Genomic DNA, 23,675 nt, shown 5'->3' on the forward strand with positions numbered 1-23,675 from the left:
TTTTTTTTTTTTTAATGTTTATTTATTATTTATTTATTATGTTTATTTTTGGCTGTGTCGGGTCTTCGTTTCTGTGTGAGGGCTTTCTCCAGTTGCGGTGAGTGGGGGCCACTCTTCATCGCGGTGCGCGGGCCTGTCACTATCGCGGCCTCTCTTGTTGCGGAGCAGAGGCTCCGGACGCTCAGGCTCAGTAGTTGTGGCTCACGGGCCCAGTTGCTCCGCGGCATGTGGGATCTTCCCAGACCAGGGCTCGAACCCGTGTCCCCTGCATTGGCAGGCAGATTCTCAACCACTGCGCCACCAGGGAAGCCCTTCTTTCTTTTTAAATCAAAGCTAGCGTGGTTGCCAAGGAACCATTTTCTACCTTCTAGAAGTACTCCAGAATTTTTAGGAATTCAGCTTCTCTAGATGTTTGCTTATACAGTGATTTCCATGGTGTTTCCTTATTAACTATTTGTAAAAGAGGCTTTGATTTTGACCACATAGGTATTCTCACTTATAGGTACATGTGTTCAGTTTCAAATAAGACACTCGACTAAAATCCTAATGCAGATATTAAGGTGAATTCAAAAACCCCTTTCTAACTTCAGAGTTATATCGTCGAAACCAGTAGGTTCTGTGCCAAATCATGCTGTACTAAGCAGCCTATTTGAAAACTGCCTTGAGTGTGATGAAGATGCTGATGGAGGATGACCACGTGTCTAAAAGTCACTGTCCAATGTGAACTCTACATAGTAAGGGCTGTTGCTATCAGAGGGATCCCATGATGAGGGTCAGTCAAGAGATGACTGCAGGGAGTTGGAATATTCCATCAGGGGGAGGGCAGGTGATTCTGGGCTGTCTGTTCCACTGGGAGCAGGGCTCAGCCTCTAGAGGAATTAAGAGAGAAAAGGTCTATGGCTGGGAGGAGTGGGAATAGTATGGGCAGCAGACAATCTCTGATCAGGGGTCTAGTCCAAATTCTGCCACATACAGCTCTGCCATGTGAACTTGGGCATATTACCAAGCTCTGTGAGCCTTAGTTTCTTCATCTGTGAAGTGGGATTGATAAGCCCTGTCTTGCAGGAATCCATGTGCTGAATGTAAAACAACTAACACACTGCCTGGACTGCATTGGGTATTTAATGATCACCAGTTACTACTATTATCTTGACCCCAGACCCTACCACCCTCTTACCTGGCATTTATTAATCCAGGACATGTCAGAGAATATAAAGTGCTCTAGGACACGGTACACCAAATCAGTTAAAAATGATGATTAGCAAGAAAACCTAAGTTAATCTTCAGTCTTCCCCTTTAGAGCATATATTATTTAATTTGCATTTTGGAGTTTCGTTCAATGGAATGCAACTCAAAGCTCCTAATATTTGTGTAAAGAACTCCTTCCATCCCACGCAGCTGCCCTTCTGCCCAAACCATCCCTGTTTTCATTTATTTTGCCCCCACCCAAAATCTAGATCTCACCTAGAGTTTGATAAATTGCACTCAAGATAATCTCATTAAAATGTCCTTTGAATGCAGGGGGTTCTGGCTCTCAAAGAGCAAGGCAAATTGTGCCAGCCCAGTAGCTGCTGGCAGCATAAAGGAATATTGCCATATTTCTCAGAAACTCCTTGATGACAATGTACATAAAACAACTAGTCTGTGCACTGTGTTCAACTGCACTGTGACAAGAGCACAGGATAACTTCCATTCCTGCTCCAGGTGCAGATTTCTCTGGCTTACCATGATCCCAAAGTAATGCTAGTTTTGCATTCCAGGCTATTGACTTCCAACTCTGAGATACACCGGATGGCCCCTGCTCACCACTTCCATGCCTCGTCTCCCCCACCACTCAGCTTCACTTAAAATTACCTCCCAATGAAGGACTTGTAGTTCCCCAAGGCCCCAGTATGCCTTGTCTCAGGGCATTTACACCTGACTGCTGTCATACAGATCTTCCATCTTCTCACTCATTTTTACTTGTCCTTTGGGTCTTAGAGGATACCCACCATCACCTTTATATAACTGCTGCTCCTAGATGCTAAAATACTGTGGATGGGAATTGGGTCTTATTTATCCTAATGTCCCCAGTACTAGTGTGGTGCCTTCCAAAGAGCAGCTGCCCAATTAATGTTTGGAAGATGCCCAGTTAATGTTCCTTCTGCATTCTTTTTTTTTTTTAATTTTTATTTGTTTATAAATTTATTTATTTATTTTTGGCTGTGTTGGGTCTTCGTTGCTGTGCGTGGGCTTTCTCTAGTTGCGGCGAGCGGGGGCTACTCTTCGTTGCGGTGCACGGGCTTCTCATTGCGGTGGCTTCTCTTGTTGCAGAACACGGGCTCTAGGTGCACGGGCTTCAGTAGTTGTGGTGCACGGGCTCAGTAATCGTGGCTCACAGGCTCTAGAGCGCAGGCTCAGTAGTTGTGGCGCACGGGCTTAGTTGCTCCGCGGCATGTGGGATCTTCCCGGACCAGGGCATGAACCTGTGTCCCCTGCATTGGCAGGCGGATTCTTAACCACTGCGCCACCAGGGAAGTCCCTCCTTCTGCATTCTTGAATGAGCTAAGCAAATACAAATATATGTCTTTTTAAATTTTATAGAACAGACTAACAGGGACAAGAGAAGCCAAGAATTGAACATCTTTTACTTTTTTATCTCTATTTATTGACTCCAACTATCTTACTGTTGCATTCTTATAAATTTCCGAGGAAATCCCTCTTTCAGTTCCATGTTATCTTGTTCTAGATGATTAAAAAGGATGAATGGTTTCCAATTTGTATTACAGAATAACACATCTCTTAAATCTGAGCAACAGTTATAGATGTGTAAACAATGTCATTCATAAGCTTAGATTCTTAAGCTAATGAATCCTCCTATTAAAAGAAAAAACTTTTGAAGAATGCCAAAAAAGAGATAAATTTCCAAGTCAGCCATATAAAATAGGAATACACAGATGTTATATACTGTTTTCCCTCCAATCCCACTCCAGCCTTCCACTATTTCAAACGTTGACATCCTTTTTCAAGAACAAAGTGCAGAATCTGCATCAGTCTTCACTAAGGGTGGGAGAAACCAGAACTTGCACTGGCCATGGCACTTGTGCCAGCCCTAGCTTCAATTCTGGCTCGGGCTCTCTCTTCCTCATCTCTCAAAACTTCCTCATACTGAGATGGGAAGCTCCTGGAGTTGGTCCCATGGATCTTAGCCAAAAACTCCAGCAATTTCATCTTGCTCATTTCAGCATGGGCTCTTGGACCCCACAGGAATTCATAGCGTGGAGGATCACTGGTGGGCACCTGCCGGTATTCCAGGTACTTTTCCTTCACCACATCACTGGTGATGAGCTCTGGCGTTCCCCAAAGATGAAGTGCTTCCTCCCAGAATATATGTCCATCATATTCAGCACTTTCCAGACTTCCTCTTCAGTGGCACGGTTCCCCTTCATGAAGATCACTCCCAGGATAATTATCAGGAGGCCGGTCTTGGGCATGCCCTGTTCGTCACTCAGCCTTCCATCATAGGTGAGGTCCAGTTTGTTAACAAGGGCATAGCTGTGGGTGGTACGGTCCACTTCCTTCCCATCAATACCAAAGACCAGCCCTATGCGCTCAGAGGCTCTCCTGAGGATCTCAAGGAAGTTATCCTTGTACTCTTTGATAGCATCACCCATCACGTCTGCCTTTGTGATAGGCTCTCTCATTTGATACTTTTGCAGCAGGAAACTGACTAACAATTCCACCTTTTCATCTAGAGGGTCTGTGCGCAAGTTCTCAGTGTCTGGTGGGGATTGTGAAGTGTTTGAATTTTCCATTTCTTCTTGGCTGCTGGAGACCTCCTCTGATTTGCTTGATGAGGTGGCTGTGGTGACAGTGGAGGAGGAGTGGGCGCTCTGAGGACTCTGGGGAGTACTGGGCGCCCCAGGAATAGAAACGTCCTCCATGCTGCATGGGATCAAAGAAGAGGAGGAGGATGAGGAAGCGTCATTCTCAGCCTCTGGAACCTGAGCACCTGCCAGGCCCTGGGTCTTACTGTGGGCCTGAAGGTGTTGCTCACGTGGGAAGCACGGACTGTCCTTATCACCAGGCGTGAGGTCTCGTGTGGGTGGCAGCTGACAGGAGCATCAGCAGGGGGGTGCGCTAAGAGGGCCCACAGTCTAAGGGAGAGAGAGTGGATATGACTGGTCTCAGCTGGTAAACTTCCCCATCGCAGCTGTCATGGAGGCTGCCTCCCCAGGTCTTCACCAAGGGCAGTGCTCTAGGGCCTCACAGGTCTTCTGTCCTGCACCACCTGTTCCATAGTAACTTGAAGGAGGAAGTGAAAAGACTCCTCAGGGCACAGCCAGCCCTCTCAGACCGACAACAGGGCGAAGTTGAGGTCTGTGGGGTCCCTTGTGTTCTAAGGTATGTTATCTGCTCAGCCTTCACTAAAGGTCTTCACCGTGACTCTTGGCATTGATTGGAACATTTCCCCCTCCTGAACTAGGGCCACCCACCCCCCCAGAGTAGGGCAGTTACTTCCCTGAGACCCCTCAGTAGGAAGTCAGGGGGTGCCTGAGTGTAATAGATTTAGTGAGAGCTGCCCGGGTCTAGCAGCAGGGTGTGGGTGGGATGCGGGTGGGATGCTGTCTGTTGTGGGGCGGGTAGTTTCCTCGGTCCTCACTCAGGGCCTTCACCTTGATCTCTAGAAGGCCCTAGGTCACTTCCCTTCTGTTAACCTGAGGCCAGGCCCCCTCAGGCCAGGCCTTACCCCGCTATATCACCCGGAGTGAAAGTCAAACGGCATTTCAGTCTAAAAGGTATTCTGGGGTTTCCTAGGGAGGATAGCAGGGACCGGGCTCTAATGGATCCTGCCCGTTTTTGGATGAGTGGTCCCATAATTTCTCAATTAAGAGTCTCACCAGGACAACTACAGAGCCTGGGAGTCTTCCCTCAGCTGACCTATGGACACCCCGTCAGGCCAGGCCCCTACGATCCCGAGGCCTGAGATTCCCAAGGGGGAGCTCAAGGGCGCCACTTCTGTCCACCTCTGCAAGGCTTTCCAAGGCCGACAGCCAGGCTGTGGCTGCTTCTCTTTCCTGAGCCGGGTGATACCCACAGTCCTTACCCGGAGTCCTCACCTGGACCCCTTGCAGGCCGAGGACTCCTCCCTCTGCTTACCTGAGGCCACGCCCTTCAGACCAAGGCAACCCAAGGGGGTTTCGCCTGGATGAAACCCCCTAGGAGACAGTCAAAAGGTTGCAACACCCGGCCACCTCTACCCGGAGCTTCCCAGGGCGAACAGTGGCAGCTTGGCTCTCTGGGGCCCCCTCTCTTCTGGGGTGAGTGGCCACGTTTAGCCCTCATTCAGGATCCTTCTCTTGGCTACAGTCCTTTTGATTAATTCCTTCTTTGATTAAGATTTCTTATTAATTAAGGAAGTAATCAATCTGTGCACACGTGTCAAACTGCAACTCTCATAGAGATTGAGTCTGAGTCCCAGGCTAGATTTTAGTTGGGGAGGCTGCAACACAATATATGTATGTGTCCAGAACAACTGCTGGACTGTCAGAGAACACACACACACACACACACACACACACACACACACACACACACACACACACACCACTTCCCATCAGAGGTGTCTTCTCTTGACAGACTTAAACACTTGGGAATCTTCTGTTTCCAAAGATTTACAAGGTGGAGACTCATGTAGACACATTTTTTTTAAGGTAGTTTTGTCCATATCCTTTGGAAACATTGTACCACTTCCTATAATACTGAAGTGAAGAGTTTTAAGAGCCAGCATAGGCCCACTGGGTGGATATATGTTCTTACTTGACTTCTAATCATTTGATAAATAATTGAAATGGCAAAGTAGGAAAGAACCTTACAAATGTCATTCTGTGGATGCAGAGCCTGGAGCACAGGGAGGGGGTGATTTGTCCAAGATCATACAGTTTGTGCCAGAAGGAGGATTCACACTGACATCCGCTGTTTCCATCCTTGTACTCAAAATGACTGGGGCTTCAGAGCGGGGGTGGAGTGTTTTGCAAGTGATTTGTTACTGATGGGTTAAAAATACTGAAGTGGTGCTCTATGACTATTTTCTCACTATAAGAATTCCAAACATACTGTCATAACAAAACTCTCTCTTGAGAATCCCCTCCCTCATCCCCACCACCATATAACCTTATTATGAGTTTACTCTGAATGGATGGAAATGTGCTTATGACTGTTACATAAATATAACAATAAAGTACATATTGATTTTCAACTCCCCCCGCCCCCAATTAGTAATGCATCTTGAAGCATGTACAGTAACAATCTTCAGAGTGGCCCTAAAGTCAGGAAACTCAGATAACATTATTAATATTTTACAGACTGAACATGTTCTCAATGACATTTTATATATTTGTCTGTATTTCCAGACTTTAAGGGACCTCTCTGTATAGATTTAGCATTTTTGTTTATTAAAGAAATAAATGACTAAGCCTATAATTAAAACTCTAATGCATATTTGTCTGAAAATATTGTCTTGAGGTGCCAAGAGTATTGAGATATATAATTGGTGTTCTAAGTATTGCTCATGAGAATCAGTAGAGCTTTCTTTCCCTGGGCTATGAGAAATGAGAAACAATAAAATTAAAAGGTTGACTATTTCTATACTCTACCTCTCTGTCTTTTATAGACTTAACCTCTGCATTTCCAGTTCTTGATCTGTAAGGTCAGCCCACAAAGCGCTGTTGATCACAGTGATTAAATGCCAAGTAGCATATTGTAAAGCTCAGGCAAAAGCTTAAAGTCTCAAGCACAAGGTCCAGTGAGGGGGTTTTCGATTTGCTCTTTGAGAGATTATGCTGTGAAGCAGTTTCATCACCTAGTCCATCTTGCCTTGGAATCATTTTAGAGCTCTTTAGATGTATTTTGTTTACGTGCATTCCTTTTTTGAGACTGGGATATGAGAGTAAGGCAGAATCAAGTTTCTATGTCTTCATTTGATTCTTTTTGTCAACTCTCATGTACTATACTATTAACATAAAATGTTTTCTGTTCTTCTGTTTCCTATATGTTTGGGGGTTTTTTAGAGAGACATTATTTGTTGAGGTCTCTTCTTTAGCCAGACTTAAACACTTGGGAATACTCAACATTATTTGTTGAGTATGTAGAATTAATGTCATCTGGAATTTTAAAGATTCCTTCTTTATTTCATGTAGTATTTGCATCTATACCATGTCTGATCTTAAAGCAAAAGTACTTTAAAATGGGTAAAATTCTGAATTACACTAATGTGGGGTATTTTAATAGTATAGTAAGCATAATTGTCAATGGCCATGATATATGTTGAGTCAAAAAGTTGAAATAGAAACATTTTTCTATAAATGTAACAAGTGGACTTGCAATAATAGCTACTGTTTTAGTCTTTTATTTCTTTAATAAATTTTTATTTTATGAAAGTTTTAATCTACAGAAAAGTTGTGATGATAGTATAGAGATTTCCCATATACATATATTACATCCAGTTCCTTTACTGTTAATATCTTCCATTAGTATGGTATATTTGTCACAATCAATGAACCAATATTGATACATTATTATCTAAAGTCCATACTTTTTCCAGATTTCCTTAGTTTTTACCTAATGTTCTTTATATACTCCAGGGTTCCATCCAGGATAGCATGTTAGATCATGTCTCCTCAGGCTCATCGTTGGCTGTGATAGTTTCTCAGACATTCCTTGTTTTTGACAAGCTTGACAATTTTGAGGAGTACCTTGTCAAGTATTTTTTATAATGTCCCTGAATTGAGATTTGTCTGTTTTCTTATCAATTTTATTGAGTTTTAAAAAAGAATCAACTTTTGGTTTCATTGATTTTTCTCTGTTGTTTTCCTTTTATAAATTTTGCTGATTTCTGCTCTAATTTTCATTACTCCGTTCTTCTCCTTGCTTTAAGGTTAATTTGCTGTACACCTGAAACTAACACAACATTGTTAATCAACTATACCCCAATATAAGATAAAAAAGTTTTAAAAAGTTTAATTTGCTCTTCTTTCTCTTGTTTCCTAAGGTCGAAGCTTAGGTTATTGATTTTAGATCTTTCTTCTATACTTATATATGCATTTTATGTTATAAATTTCCCTATGTATTGTTTTAGTTGTAGCCAACAGATTTTGCTAAGTTGTATTTTCATTTTTATTTAATTCATAGTAGTTTAAAATTTCTCTTAAGATTTCTTCTTTGATTCATGGTTTAGAAGTATACTGTTTAATTTTCAAATATTTTGGGATTTTCCAACTATCTTTCTGTTACTTATTTCTAATATAACTTTATTATGATCTGAAAACAGATTTTGTATGATTTCTATTATTATAAATTTGTTAAGGTGTGTTTTATGACCTGAAAAATGGTCTATCATGGTCACAATCCCATGTGAACTTGAGAAGAAAATATATTCTCCTGTTGTTGGATGGAGTGTTCCATAACTGACAATTAGATCAAGTTGATTAATAGGGTTCAGGTTATCAATATCCTTATATTCTGCCTGAATTATCTATAAATTACTGACAGGGGAATGTTGAGGTCTCCAAGGATAATAGTGGATTTGTCTATTTCTCCTTTCATTTCTATCAGTTTTTGCCTCATGAATTTTTTTTTTAAATGGAGTATAGTTGCGTTACACTGCTGTGTCAGTTTCTGCTGTACAGCAAAGTGAATCAGCCATACTTACACATATATCTGCTCTTTTTTGGATTTCCTTCCCATTTAGGTCACTAAAGAGCACCGAGTAGAGTTCCCTGTGCTATACAATAGGTTCTCATTAGTTATCTGTTTTATACATAGTAGTGTACATATGTCAGTCCAAATCTCCCAATTCATCCCACCGCCCCTCTCCCCCTTGTTCTCTACATCGGTGTCTCTACTTCTGCTTTGCAAAAAAGATCATCTATACCATTTTTCTAGAGTCCACAAATATACGTTAATATACAATATTTGTTTTTCTCTTTCTGACTTACTAGACTCTGTCTCTAGGTCCATCCACGTCTCTGCAAATGACACAATTTCATTCTGTTTTATGGCTGAGTAATATTCCATTGTATATATGTACCACATTTTTTTTAGCATCTTTATTGGAGTATAATTGCTTTACAATGGTGTGTTAGTTTCTGCTTTATAACAAAAGTGAATCAGTTATACATATACCTATGTTCCCATATCTCTTCCCTCTTGCGTCTCCCTCCCTCCCACCCTCCCTATGCCACCCCTCTAGGTGGTCACAAACCACCGAGCTGATCTCCCTGTGCTATGCGGCTGCTTCCCACTAGCTATCTATTGTACATTTGGTAGTGTATATATGTCCATCCTACTCACTTTGTCACAGCTTACCCTTCCCCCTCCCCATATCCTCAAGTCCATTCTCTAGTAGGTCTGTGTCTTTATTCCCGTCTTGCCCCTAGGTTCTTCATGACTTTTTTTTTTTCTTAGATACCATATATATGTGTTAGCATATGGTATTTCTTTTTCTCTTTCTGACTTACTTCACTCTGTATGACAGACTCTAGGTCCATCCACCTCACTACAAATAACTCAATTTCGTTTCTTTTTATGGCTGAGTAATATTCCATTGTATATATGTGCCACATCTTCTTTATTCATTCCTCTGATGATGGACACTTAGGTTGCTTCCACGTCCTGGCTATTGTAAATAGTGCAGCAATGAACATTGGGGTGCATGTATATTTTTGAATTATGGTTTTCTCAGGGTATATGCCCAGTAGTGGGATTGCTGGGTTGTATAGTAGTTCTATTTTTAGTTTTTTAAGGAACCTGCATACTGTTCTCCATAGTTGCTGTATCCATTTACATTCCCACCAACAGTGCAGGAGGGTTCCCTTTTCCCCACACCCTCTCCAGCATTTATTGTTTGTAGATTTTTTTTTTGATGATGGCCATTCTGACTGGTGTGAGGTGGTACCTCATTGTAGTTTTGACTTGCATTTCTCTAATAATTAGTGATGTTGAGCATCTTTTCATGTGTTTGTTGGCCATCTGTATGTCTTCTTTGGAGAAATGTCTATTTAGGTCTTCTGCCCATTTTTGGATTGGGTTGTTTGTTTTTTTGATATTGAGCTGCACAAGCTGTTTGTATATTTTGGAGATTAATCCTTTGTCAGTTGCTTCATTTGCAAATATTTTCTTCCATTCTGAGGGTTGTCTTTTCATCTTGTTTATGGTTTCCTTTGCTGTGCAAAAGCTTTTAAGTTTCATTAGGTCCCATTTGTTTATTTTTTTATTTTTTATTTTTTTTTGTTTGTTTGTTTTTTTGTTTTTTTTTGTTTTATTTTTATTTTTTTTTCCACACACACACAGTGTATTTTATTTTTACAAGAGATAAATAGACTGACACCAAGCATTGTACATGGATGACCACAACAAAAGCAACAATGATTGCAATTACCAAACATGAAACACACTCATACTATGTCATAATATTGACATTCAGTCCAGTATTCCTCCACTGTAACAGCTCCTTTACTTTGCAGTGAAAATTGATTTGTATATTCTTTTCCTCTGAGTCCTTGTGGGATTTTTTTTTTTAATTCAGACAGAAAGTCACAAAAATTATACTCATCCTCATCAGTTCACTCAGTCCCATGTAATTAATTTCTTTTTTTCATCTTGATCTTTTGTTAGCACTTTTATGAGTTCATCAGTTTTTCATTAGAGTTCTGAAAATGCTTATTCATTCAGTTCAGCAGTACAGTCAGTTACCAGAAACCTGTACTTGTCAGAGTCTTTTCCATGAATTTCTTGAAGATGAAACCCTTTTATAGGAACATATTTGCAAAATCATCAGAGTACACCCAGAACTGTCTGTAAATGACAAAAGACTTAAAAATGACCATGGTTAAAGATTTGATGAAAGTTCATAATAACGCAGTTGACAAGAAAATTAGTTATTTCTGAGATATACATTTTAAAGTAATAACTAGGATTATTACTTACAACATTATACCAGAACATATAAGATTTTTAGACGTTTCCTGTAATGTCTGAAACATTTATATTAACATATTTCCATACATATTTCCATACAAATACAAATATAAGATTTTTAGAAATTTCATGTAATGTCTGAAACATTTATATTAACATATTTCCATACATATTTCCATACAAATACAAATATAAGATTTTTAGAAATTTCATGTAATGTCTGAAACATTTATATTAACATATTTCCATACATATTTCCATACAAATACAAATATAAGATTTTTAGAAATTTCATGTAATGTCTGAAACATTTATATTAACATATTTCCATACATATTTCCATACAAATACAAATATAAGATTTTTAGAAATTTCATGTAATGTCTGAAACATTTATATTAACATATTTCCATATATATTTCCATACAAATACAAATATAAGATTTTTAGAAATTTCATGTAATGTCTGAAACATTTATATTAACATATTTCCATACATATTTCCATACACATATAAGATTTTTAGAAATTTCATGTAATGTCTGAAACATTTATATTAACATATTTCCATAAAAATAACCCAATGAAAGTTTAGTATTAGTTGTTTTGTTTGTTTTTTTATACTGCAGGTTCTTATTAGGCATCAGTTTTATACACATCAGTGTATACATGTCAATCCCAATCGCCCAAAACAGCACACCACCATCCCCACCTCATCGCAGTTTTCCCCGCTTGGTGTCCATATGTCCATTCTCTACATCTGTGTCTCAACTTCTGCCCTGCAAACTGGCTCATCTGTACCATTTTTCTAGGTTCCACATACATGCATTAATATACGATATTTGTTTTTCTCTTTCTGACTTACTTCACTCTGTATGACAGTCTCTAGATCCATCCACTTCTCAACAAATGACTCAATTTCGTTCCTTTTTATGGCTGAGTAATATTCCATTGTATATATGTACCACAACTTCTTTATCCATTCGTCTGTTGATGGGCATTTAGGTTGCTTCCATGACCTGGCTATTGTAAATAGTGCTGCAATGAACATTCGGGTGCACGTGTCTTTTTGAATTACGGTTTTCTCTGGGTATATGCCCAGTAGTGGGATTGCTGGGTCATATGGTAATTCTATTTTTAGTTTTTTAAGGAACCTCCATATTGTTCTCCATAGTGGCTGTATCAATTTACATTCCCACCAACAGTGCAAGAGGGTTCCCTTTTCTCCACACCCTCTCCAGCATTTGTTGTTTGTAGATTTTCTGATGATGCCCATTCTAACAGGAGTGAGGTGATACCTCATTGTAGTTTTGATTTGCATTTCTCTAATAATTAGTGATGTTGAGCATCTTTTCATGTGCTTCGTGGCTGTCTGTATGTCTTCTTTGGAGAAATGTCTATTTAGGTCTTCTGCCCATTTTTGGATTGGGGTGTTTGTTTCTTTGATATTGAGCTGAATGAGCTGTTTATATATTTTGGAGATTAATCCTTTGTCCGTTGATTCATTTGCAAATATTTTCTCCCATTCTGAGGGTTGTCTTTTCGTCTTGTTTATGGTTTCCTTTGCTGTGCAAAAGCTTTGAAGTTTCATTAGGTCCCACTTGTTTATTTTTGTTTTTATTTCCATTACTCTAGGAGGTGGATCGAAAAAGATCTTGCTGTGATTTATGTCAAAGAGTGTTCTTCCTATGTTTTCCTCTAAGAGTTTTATAGTGGCCAGTCTTATATTTAGGTCTCTAATCCATTTTGAGTTTATTTTTGTGTATGGTGTTAGGGAGTATTCTAATTTCATTCTTTTACATGTGGCTGTCCAGTTTTCCCAGCACCACTTATTGAAGAGACTGTCTTTTCTCCATTGTATATCTTTGCCTCCTTTGTCATAGATTAGTTGACCATAGGTGCATGGGTTAATCTCTGGGCTTTCTATCTTGTTCCATTGATCTATGTTTCTGTTTTTGTGCCAGTACCATATTGTCTTGATTACTGTAGCTTTGTAGTATAGTCTGAAGTCAGGGAGTCTGATTCCTCCAGCTCCATTTTTTTTGCCTCAAGACTGCTTTGGCTATTCGGGGTCTTTTGTGTCTCCATACAAATTTTAAGATGATTTGTTCTAGCTCCGTAAAAAATGCCATTGGTAATTTGATAGGGATTGCATTGAATCTGTAGATTGCTTTGGGTAGTATACTCATTTTCACAATGTTGATTCTTCCAATCCAAGAACATGGTATATCTCTCCATCTGTTGGTATCATCTTTAATTTCTTTCATCAGTGTCTTATAGTTTTCTGCATACAGGTCTTTTGTCTCCCTAGGTAGGTTTATTCCTAGGTATTTTATTCTTTTTGTTGCAATGGTAAATGGGAGTGTTTCCATAATTTCTCTTTCAGATTTTTCATCATTAGTGTATAGGAATGCAAGAGATTTCTGTGCATTAATTTTGTAACCTGCAACTTTACCATATTCATTAATCAGCTCTAGCAGTTTTCTGGTGGCAGTTTTAGGATTCTCTATGTATAGTATCATGTCATCCGCAAACAGTGACAGTTTTACTTCTTCTTTTCCAATTTGTATTCCTTTTATTTCTTTTTCTTCTCTGATTGCCGTGGCTAGGACTTCCAGAACTATGTTGAATAATAGTGGTGAGAGTGGACATCCTTGTCTCGTTCCTGATCTTAGAGGAAATGCTTTCAGTTTTTCACCATTGAGAATGATGTTTGCTGTGGGTTTGTCATATATGGCCTTTATTATGTTGAGGTAGGTTCCCTCTATGCCCACTTTCTGGAGAGTTTTTATCAGAAATGGGTGTTGAATTTTGTCAAAAGCTTTTTCTGCATCTATTGAGATGATCATATGGTTTTTCTTCTTCAATTTGTTAATATGGTGTATCACATTGATTGATTTGCGTATATTGAAGAATCCTTGCATCCCTGGGATAAATCCCACTTGATCGTGGTGTATGATCCTTTTAATGTGTTGTTGGATTCTGTTTGCTAGTATTTTGTTGAGGATTTTTGCATCTATATTCATCAGTGATATTGGTCTGTAATTTTCTTTTTTTGTAGTGTCTTTGTCTGGTTTTGGTATCAGGGTGATGGTGGCCTCATAGAATGAGTTTGGGAGAGTTCCTTCCTCTGCAATTTTTTGGAAGAGTTTGAGAAGGATGGGTGTTAGCTCTTCTCTAAATGTTTGATAGAATTCACCTGTGAAGCCATCTGGTCCTGGACTTTTGTTTGTTGGAAGATTTTTAATCACAGTTTCAATTTCATTACTTGTGATTGGTCTGTTGATATTTTCTGTTTCTTCCTGATTCAGTCTTGGAAGGTTATACCTTTCTAAGAATTTGTCCATTTCTTCCAGGTTGTCCAATTTATTGGCATAAAGTTGCTTGTAGTAGTCTCTTAGGATGTTTTGTATTTCTGCGGTGTCTGTTGTAACTTCTCCTTTTTCATTTCTGATTTTATTGATTTGAGTCCTCTCCCTCTTTTTCTTGATGAGTCTGGCTAATGGCTTATCAATTTTGTTTATCTTCTCAAAGAACCAACTTTTAGTTTTATTGATCTTTGCTATTGTTTTCTTTGTTTCTATTTCATTTATTTCTGCTCTGATCTTTATGATTTCTTTCCTTCTGCTAACTTTGGATTTTGTTTGTTCTTCTTTCTCTAGTTTCTTTAGGTGTAATGTTAGATTGTTTACTTGAGATTTTTCTTGTTTCTTTAGGTAGGCTTGTATAGCTATAAACTTCCCTCTTAGAACCGCTTTTGCTGCATCCCATAGGTTTTGGGTCATCGTGTTTTCATTGTCATTTGTCTCTAGGTATTTTTTTATTTCCTGTTTGATTTCTTCAGTGATCTCTTGGTTATTTAATAACGTATTGTTTAGCCTCCATGTGTTTGTCTTTTTTACGTTTTTTTCCCTGTAATTCATTTCTAATCTCATAGCGTTGTGGTCAGAAAAGATGCTTGATATGATTTCAATTTTCTTAAATTTACTGAGGCTTGATTTGTGACCCAAGATGTGATCTATCCTGGAGAATGTTCCGTGCGCACTTGAGAAGAACGTGTAATCTGCCGTTTTTGGATGGAATGTCCTATATATATCAATTAAATCTATCTGGTCTATTGTGTCATTTAAAGCTTCTGTTTCCTTATTTATTTTCATTTTGGATGATCTGTCCATTGGTGTAAGTGAGGTGTTAAAGTCCCCCACTATTATTGTGTTACTGTCGATTTCCTCTTTTATAGCTGTTAGCAGTTGCCTTATGTATTGAGGTGCTCCTATGTTGGGTGCATATATATTTATAATTGTTATATCTTCTTCTTGGATTGATCCCTGGATCATTATGTAGTGTCCTTCCTTGTCTCTTGTAACATTCTTTATTTTAAAGTCTATTTTATCTGATATGAGTATAGCTACTCCAGCTTTCTTTTGATTTCCATTTGCATGGAATATCTTTTTCCATCCCCTCACTTTCAGTCTGTATGTGTCCCTAGGTCTGAAGTGGGTCTCTTGTAGACAGCATATATATGGGTCTTGTTTTTGTATCCATTCAGCCAGTCTATGTCTTTTGGTTGGGGCATTTAATCCATTCACGTTTAAGGTAATTATCGATATGTATGTTCCTATGACCATTTTCTTAATTGTCTTGGGTTTGTTTTTGTAGGTCCTTTTCTTCTCTTGTGTTTCCCACTTAGAGAAGTTCCTTTAGCATTTGTTGTAGAGCTGGTTTGGTGGTGCTGAATTCTCTTAGCTTTTGCTTGTCTGTAAAGCTTTTGATTTCTCCATCAAATCTAAATGAGATCCTTGCTGGGTAGAGTAATCTTGGTTGTAGGTTCTTCCCTTTCATCACTTTAAGTATTTCATGCCACTCCCTTCTGGCTTGCAGAGTTTCTGCTGAGAAATCAGCTGTTAACCTTATGGGAGTTCCCTTGTATGTTATTTGTCGTTTTTCCCTTGCTGCTTTCAGTAATTTTTCTTTGTCTTTAATTTTTGCCACTTTGATTACTATGTGTCTCGGCGTGTTTCTCCTTGGGTTTATTCTGTATGGGACTCTCTGCGCTTCCTGGACTTGGGTGGCTATTTCCTTTCCCATGTTAGGGAAGTTTTCGACTATAATCTCTTCAAATATTTTCTCTGGTCCTTTCTCTCTCTCTTCTCCTTCTGGGACCCCTATAATGCGAATGTTGTTGCGTTTAATGTTGTCCCAGAGGTCTCTTATGCTGTCTTCATTTCTTTTCATTCTTTTTTCTTTAGTCTGTTCTGCAGCAGTGAATTCCACCATTCTGTCTTCCAGGTCACTTATCCGTTCTTCTGCCTCAGTTATTCTGCTATTGATTCCTTCTAGTGTAGTTTTCATTTCAGTTATTGTATTGGTCATCTCTGTTTGTTTGTTCTTTAATTCTTCTAGGTCTTTGTTAATCATTTCTTGCATCTTCTCAATCTTTGCCTCCATTCTTATTCCGAGGTCCTGGATCATCTTCACTATCATTATTCTGAATTCTTTTTCTGGAAGGTTGCCTATCTCCACTTCATTTAGTTGTTTTTCTGGGGTTTTTTCTTGTTCCTTCATCTGGTACATAGCCCTCTGCCTTTTCATCTTCTCTGTCTTTCTGTAACTGTGGTTTTTGGTCCACAGGCTGCAGGATTGTAGTTTTTCTTGCTTCTGTTGTCTGCCCTCTGGTGGTTGAGGCTATCTAAGAGGCTTGATGGGAGGCTCTCGTGGTGGGTAGAGCTGACTGTTGCTGTGGAGGTCAGAGCTCAGTAAAACCTTAATCCACTTGACTGTTGATGGGTGGGGCTGGGTTCCCTCCCTGTTGCTGTGGCGATCAGAGCTCAGTAAAACCTTAATCCACTTGACTGTTGATGGGTGGGGCTGGGTTCCCTCCCTGTTGGTTGTTTTGCCTGAGGCAACCCAACACTGGAGCCTACCGGTGCTCTTTGGTGGGGTTAATGGCAGACTCTGGGAGGGCTCACGCCAAGGAGAACTTCCCAGGACCTCTGCTGCCAGTGTCCTTATCCCCACGGTGAAACAGAGCCACCACTCGCCTCTGCAGGAGACCCCCCAACACCAGCAAGTACGTCTGGTTCAGTCTCCCCTGGGGTCACTGCTCCTTCCCCTGGGTCCCGATGCACACATTACTTTGTGTGTGCCCTCCAAGAGTGGGGTCTCTGTTTCCCCCAGTCCTGTCACAGTCCTGCAATCAATTCCCACTAGACTTCAAAGTCTGATTCTCTAGGAATTCCTCCTCCCTTTGCCGGACCCCCAGGTTGGGAAGCCTGACGTGGGGCTCAGAAACTTCACTCCAGTGGGTGGACTTCTGTGGTATAAGTGTTCGCCAGTCTGTGAGTCACCCACCCAGCAGTTATGGGATTTGATTTTACTCTGATTGCGCCCCTCCTACCGTCTCACTGTGGCTTCTCCTCTGTCCTTGGACGTGGGGTATCCTCCTTGGTGAAGTCCAGGGTCTTCCTGTCAATGATTGTCCAGCAGCCAGTTGTGATTCTGGTGCTCTCGCAAGAGGGAGTGAGAGCACGTCCTTCTACTCCGCCATCTTGGTTAATCTCCCCCATTTGTTTATTTTTGTTTTTACTTCCATTACTCTAGGAGGTGGGTCAAAAAGATCTTGCTGCAACTTATTTCAAAGAGCGTTCTGCCTATGTTTTCCTCTAAGCGTTTTATAGTGTCTGGCCTTACATTTAGGTCTTTAATCCATTTTGAGCTTATTTTTGTGTATGGTGTTAGGGAGTGGTCTAATTTCATTCTTTTACATGTAGCTGTCCCATTTTCCCAGCACCGCTTATTGAAGAGACTGTCTTTTCTCCACTGTATATTCTTGCCTCCTTTATCAAAGACAAGGTAACCATATGTGCGTGGGTTTATCTCTGGGCTTTCTATCCTGTTCCATTGATCTATATTTCTGTTTTTGTGCCAGTACCATACTGTCATGATTCCTGTAGCTTTGTAGTATTGCCTCATGAATTTTGATACTTTGTTGTTAGGTATATATATGTTAAGGATTTCTGTGTCTTCTTGACGAATTGACTCCTTTATCATTTGATAATGCCTCATTTTATCCCTGAGAATTTTTCTTGTTCTGAAGTTTGCCTTATCTGACATTGATATAGTACTCCAGCTTTCTTTTGATTAATGTTAGCATGGTATCTTTCTCTATCTCTTTATATTTAACCTCCTTGAGTCTTTAAATTGAATTTCCTTTAGACAATATATAGTCGGTCTCGTTTTTCTATCCACTCTGACAATCTGTCTTTTAGTTGGGATGTTTAGACCACTCACATGTAAAGTGATTATTTATATAGTTGGATTAATATCTACCACCAGTGTTACTGATTTCTATTTGGTATTTTTTCCTTTTTCTGTTTTTTTGTTTGTTTGTTTTTATTTTTTGGCTGCGTCACACAGCATGTGGGATCTTAGTTTCCCCCGACCAGGGATCTAACCCGCACCCCCTGCATTGGAAGTGTGGAGTCTTAACCACTGGACTGCCAGGGAAGTCCCTGATTTCTATTTATTAAATTTCCTCTTTGTTTCTTTTTTCCTCATCATTATCTGCCTTCTCTGATGTTAACTGAGCATTTTATTTTATTCTATTTTATATCCTTTCTCAGCATATTATTTATATTTATTTTAAAAAATTTTCAGTGCTTGCTCTAGCATTTAAAATACACATATTTTTAATTAGTCCAAGTTTACCTTCACATAACACTATAAGGTTATAACAGAATATTCTCAGTTCCTGCCTGCTTTCCCTTAGAACCTTGCATTTATTTGTTTCACTTACCTATATGATATAGTCACCCCATACATTGTTATTATTAATGCTTTAAAGAAAGTTATATTTTAGGTCAATCAATTAAGAAAAAGAAAATATTTTATCTTCACTTATTCTGAGATGCTTTATTTGCTCAATGAAAATCAAATCTTCTGAGATATATACATCTGATATATATATAAAAGTATATATACATATTTTTTTTCCTATAACTAAAGATTTGATTCTTTTAACATTACTGGCAGGGCAGGTCTACTGGCAATGATTTCCCTCATTTTTTCCCTCTCTGAGAAAGTCTTTATTTCTCCTTCACTTTTGAAGGATAAATTCATCACTTTTTGTCACTTTAAATATTTCATGCCCCTCTATTCTTGCTTACATGTTTTCTGACAAGAAGTCCACTGTAATTCTTCTTATCCTTATTCCTCTATAAATAAGGTACTTTCTTTTCCTGACTTCTTTCAAATTTTTTCATTGTCTTTGTTTATGTGCAGATTGAATATGTCTAGGTGTAGCTTTTTTGTCCTGTATTTATCTTGCTTAGTGTTCTCGGAGATTCCCAGATCTGTGATTTTTTACCTGTCATTCATTTTGAGAAGTTCTTAGTAATTATTACTTCAAATATTTCTTCTGCTCCATTTTCTCTTTTTTCTCCTTCTGGTGTTCTAACTACATGTATGTTGCATTCTTTTATATTGTCCCACAGTTCTTGGTTACTCTGTTCTGATTTTTTTTAAATATTTATTTTCTTTGCATTTCACTTTGGAAAGTTTTCATTGACTTATCTTCACATTTTTGTGCAGATATGTGGAATCTACTATGAGCCAGTAAAGGGCATTTCCCATTTCTGTTTCTGTTTTTGACTTCTGGAATTTCTTTTTGATTCTTAGCGTTTCTGTCTCTCTGCTTACATTACACGTTTGGTCTTGTATGTTATTTGCTTTTCCCATTAAAGACCTTAACATATTACTCATAGATATATTAAATTCATTGTCTGTTAATTCCAATACCTGTACTATATATGAGTATGGTTCTGATGTTTGTTTTGTCTCTTCAGACTGGGGGGGTTTTTTTTTCTTGCATTTTGATATGCTTTGTCATTTTTTTGTTGAAAGATAGATGTTTGGGTAATAAAATTGAGGTAAATAGTCTTGTAGTGTGAAGAGTTATGTTAATCTGGCTAAGAGGTGGGCTGTTTTAAATGTTCATCATAACTATGTGTACTAGAAGCATCAAATTCCTCTAATATCCTTAATTTGGTTCCCCATCTTGGCTTTGGGGCTTCTCTGTGCACTGCTCCTCGGAGTGAGTGTCTTACGGCTTTTTCAGCTGTTACCCATTGTTACTATATTGGAGCCTCGTTGATTTGGTGGTAGGGTATGGAGGACAGGAAGCACGCCATAACCTTCTGATTAAGTGTCAGTCTTTTAGAGGGCCTGTGTTTCAGTGCTGTGGCCTTCACAATGGTTTCTGTCCCTCCTCCAGTGATATATCATTTTTGCCTCTTTCCTACTACTTAGACTTCTTAGACTGCAACATTCCCAATTCATTTTCTTAAAGCTCCCCCCCTCCCCACAACAGCTGAGGCCAGGAAGACTGTAGGGGATGGATTGGGGAGGAATTCCCTCTTCCAGACAGGATAAGATTTCAGAATTATGCTCTAGAGAAGTATTTTATCCTGGAAAGTAGGCCTTTGTTATGGAGAAGGTTATGGGAGTGCTTACTGATGGTTAGTCTCCCCTCCCTCTGCCAAAGCCAAGAGGGATATTTCTTGACTCTTTACCCTGAGAACTTAGTGCGGTTCCTGGAGGGAAAACCATGATTATGTAAGCAGATCTTGGCTGCTGTACCCGTCTTTCCAGAATTCAGGGTGGCATTTTTAAAAGGTAAAACTAGAACTCACACTCAGGCAGCCTTAAAGTCAGAGACTCTGTTTCACCAGCCAAAACAAAAAAAAAGAAGATAGAAAAAAGATTTGAAATTATACAGCAGAACATAAGGTTCTCTTTGTGGAGCCCAATCTACTTTAAAGACAGGAAAGATGAAATACAGAAAGTCCTGTTTCCCCAAATTAGTATCACCTGTATCCTTCAGTCAGGTGAGTCAAATACGTTATTCTCCATAACTGTCTCAAGATTTCCCACTGACCTATTTACTCCCAAACGTAGACCCAACTGTTGATCAGATTAATATCACAGGGATTTACATGGTGAAAATACAGGAATGCCCTACTTGGATGCTTTAGGCATAAAAGAAGAACTAACTTCATCTGAATGAATTGTTGGAGGATTGAGGCTCTTATAGTAAAGAAAAAGGGCTTTTATAATAGCTTTTGTTTCCTTTCAGAAAGATACCGGGATTACCAAGTATGTACAATCCGTAGTGCTCTGCCTAGGTATTCTACTTGCATTGACTTTTCCCACCTTTAATGTTTTACGCAACCTACTTCCTGCTCTGCTTGTGAATTTTAACAGGAGAAAATCCAGAATTTGTTCCAGGATGCTTTAAACACCTTCCAATTCAAGTTGTACATGGCTTTTTCTCCCTAATGGGAAAAAGGAAATTTTAAGACCCCAGACTTTGCTCCTTCTTGGTCCAACTTTGAGGTTTGGCTGTGAATAGCCTCAAGGGATCTTATAAAAGCCCTAAAACCCCCAAATTCTATGTTTAATATTGCTCTTGCCCTTTGGCAGATTTTACTTTTCATTTATGTTTGATTTCATTTGTGTAACAGTTCTGCTTTAATGAAGGCTGTCTGACTAACCTGTAGTTAAAAGTGAACTGGGACCCACAGCACGCCTATCAGGATGGTGAAAATCCAAGTCACAAGTGCAGCCTGATCCAGGAAGTCTTTGTTCCTGTGAGCCAAAGGCTCTCCTCCTTACCCAGAGACCCAGGGGTCTGTGGGGGTGTGAGGGTGGCAGGAGAGGAACAGGAGAAAGGGGACCCAGTCAGGGCAAGCACCTTGGTCCCGGAAACCTCTTTATCTGCGCGAGACTCTTCTTAACACAGAGACACCAAGGTGGCAGGCATCAGCACAACAAGCAGCCCGCTCTGGGAGTCTCAGTCTCCTTGGGAGTGAGACTTTCCTACCTCAGGGATGGGCAAGTCACCTATCCACAGCATGCTCCATGCTCCTTCCACCATCTTCTGCCTCAAGGGCTTGTGGGTAGTATTTTTTTTTAAGTGAAGTATAGTTGATTTACAATGTTATATTAGTTTCAGGTGTACAACATCATGATTTGACACTTTTATTATACTCCATTTAAAGTTATTATAAAATATTGGTCATATTCCCTGTTCTGTACATTACATTCTTATATCTCATTTATTTTATACGTAGTAGTTTGGCCCTCTTAATCCCCTTCCTCTATCTTGCCTCTCCCCATACCCCTTTCTCCACTGGTAACCACTAGTTTATTCTCTGTACCTATGAGTTTGTTTCTGTTTTGTTATATTAATTAATTTTATTTTATTATATTCCATATATAAATGATACCATGCAGCATTTGTCCTTGTCTGACTTACTTCACTAAGCATCATACCCTCCAGGTCCATCCATGTTCTTGCAAACGGCAAAATTTCATTCTTTTTTATGGCTGAGTATTCCACTGTATTCCATTGTGTATATATACACCACATCTTCTTTATCCATTCATCTGTTGATGGACACTCAGGTTGCTTCCATATCTTGGCTATTGTAAATAATGCTGCAATGAACACTGGGGTGCATGTATCTTTTTGAATTAGAGTTTTCGTCTTTTCCAAATATATCCCCAGGAATAGAATTGCTAGATCATATGGTAGTTTTATTTTTAGTTTCTTGAGGAACCTCTGTACTGTTTTCTATAGTGACTGTACCAATTAACATTCCCACCAACAGTGCACAGGGGTTCTCTTTTCTCCTCATCCTCGCCAACACTTGTCTTTTTGATAATAGACATTCTGACAGGTGTGAGGAGAGCTCATTGTGGTTTTGATTTGCATTTCCCTGATTATTAGTGACGTTGAGCATCTTTTCATGTGCCTGTTGGCGATCTGTGTGTCTTCCTTGGAAAAATGTCTATTCTGATCTTCTGCCATTTTTTAGTCAGGTTGGTTGTTTTTTAGATATTGAGTTGTGTGAGAGGTAGGATTTGTTTTTTTTTTTTAAATTTATTTATTTATTTTTGTCTGCGTTGGGTCCTCGTTTCTGTGCGAGGGCTTTCTCCAGTTGCGGAGAGCGGGGGCCACTCTTCATCGCGGTGCGCGGGCCTCTCACCGTCGCGGCCTCTCCCATTGCGGAGCGCAGGCTCCAGAAGCGCAGGCTCAGTAGTTGTGGCTCACGGGTCTAGCCGCTCTGCGGCATGTGGGATCTTCCCGGACCGGGGCACGAACCCGTGTCCCCTGCATTGGCAGGCGGATTCTTAACCACTGCGCCACCAGGGAAGCCCCAGGATTTGCTTTTAAATGCTTTCAACAAATGCTCACCTGGGAGGCTGCTCCAGCCCTGACAGTTCTAAGGTTGGTGAAGCGAAGACAGATCTCTGAGCTGATTCCTCAGGGAACCACAAAACCGGCCAAAATGCACAACCACAACTCTGAGAACTATGTCTATATTTCTCCCTCTGACACCAGTAAGCTGAACCAGGAATACAGACTGCCATCCACATAGCCACTGCCTAGCTGGGGAATGGGGATGGTAGGCAGGTAACCAAAGACAGCACAGAGATCTCTTATCAAAATTAGAAATCTTTTTTCATTAAGCACTCTCTGGTTGTTCTAAGTTTTTAAAATTAAATTCCAGAGTTCAAAAACAAATTGATACTGATAGTTTTGCCAACTTAATCTTTGCTTGTGGAGGGATAGATTTTTTGATTTCTCTACTCTGCCATCTTCCTGTGACCTCACTCTGATGACATATCAAGTGTTTAACAATAGTTATCAATCACTG

At 39.6% G+C, this 23,675-nt stretch overlaps 1 pseudogene; it reads right to left on the bottom strand.

Moving 5' to 3' along the window:
• Window positions 1-3,039: 3,039 nt before the first annotated feature.
• Window positions 3,040-4,279, bottom strand: LOC103008278 (melanoma-associated antigen B16-like; annotated as a pseudogene).
• Between the last annotated feature and the right edge of the window lie 19,396 nt (window positions 4,280-23,675).

Source organism: Balaenoptera acutorostrata, chromosome X, assembly GCF_949987535.1.
Source record: "Balaenoptera acutorostrata chromosome X, mBalAcu1.1, whole genome shotgun sequence".
In the NCBI taxonomy this organism is placed as follows: Eukaryota; Metazoa; Chordata; class Mammalia; order Artiodactyla; family Balaenopteridae; genus Balaenoptera; species Balaenoptera acutorostrata.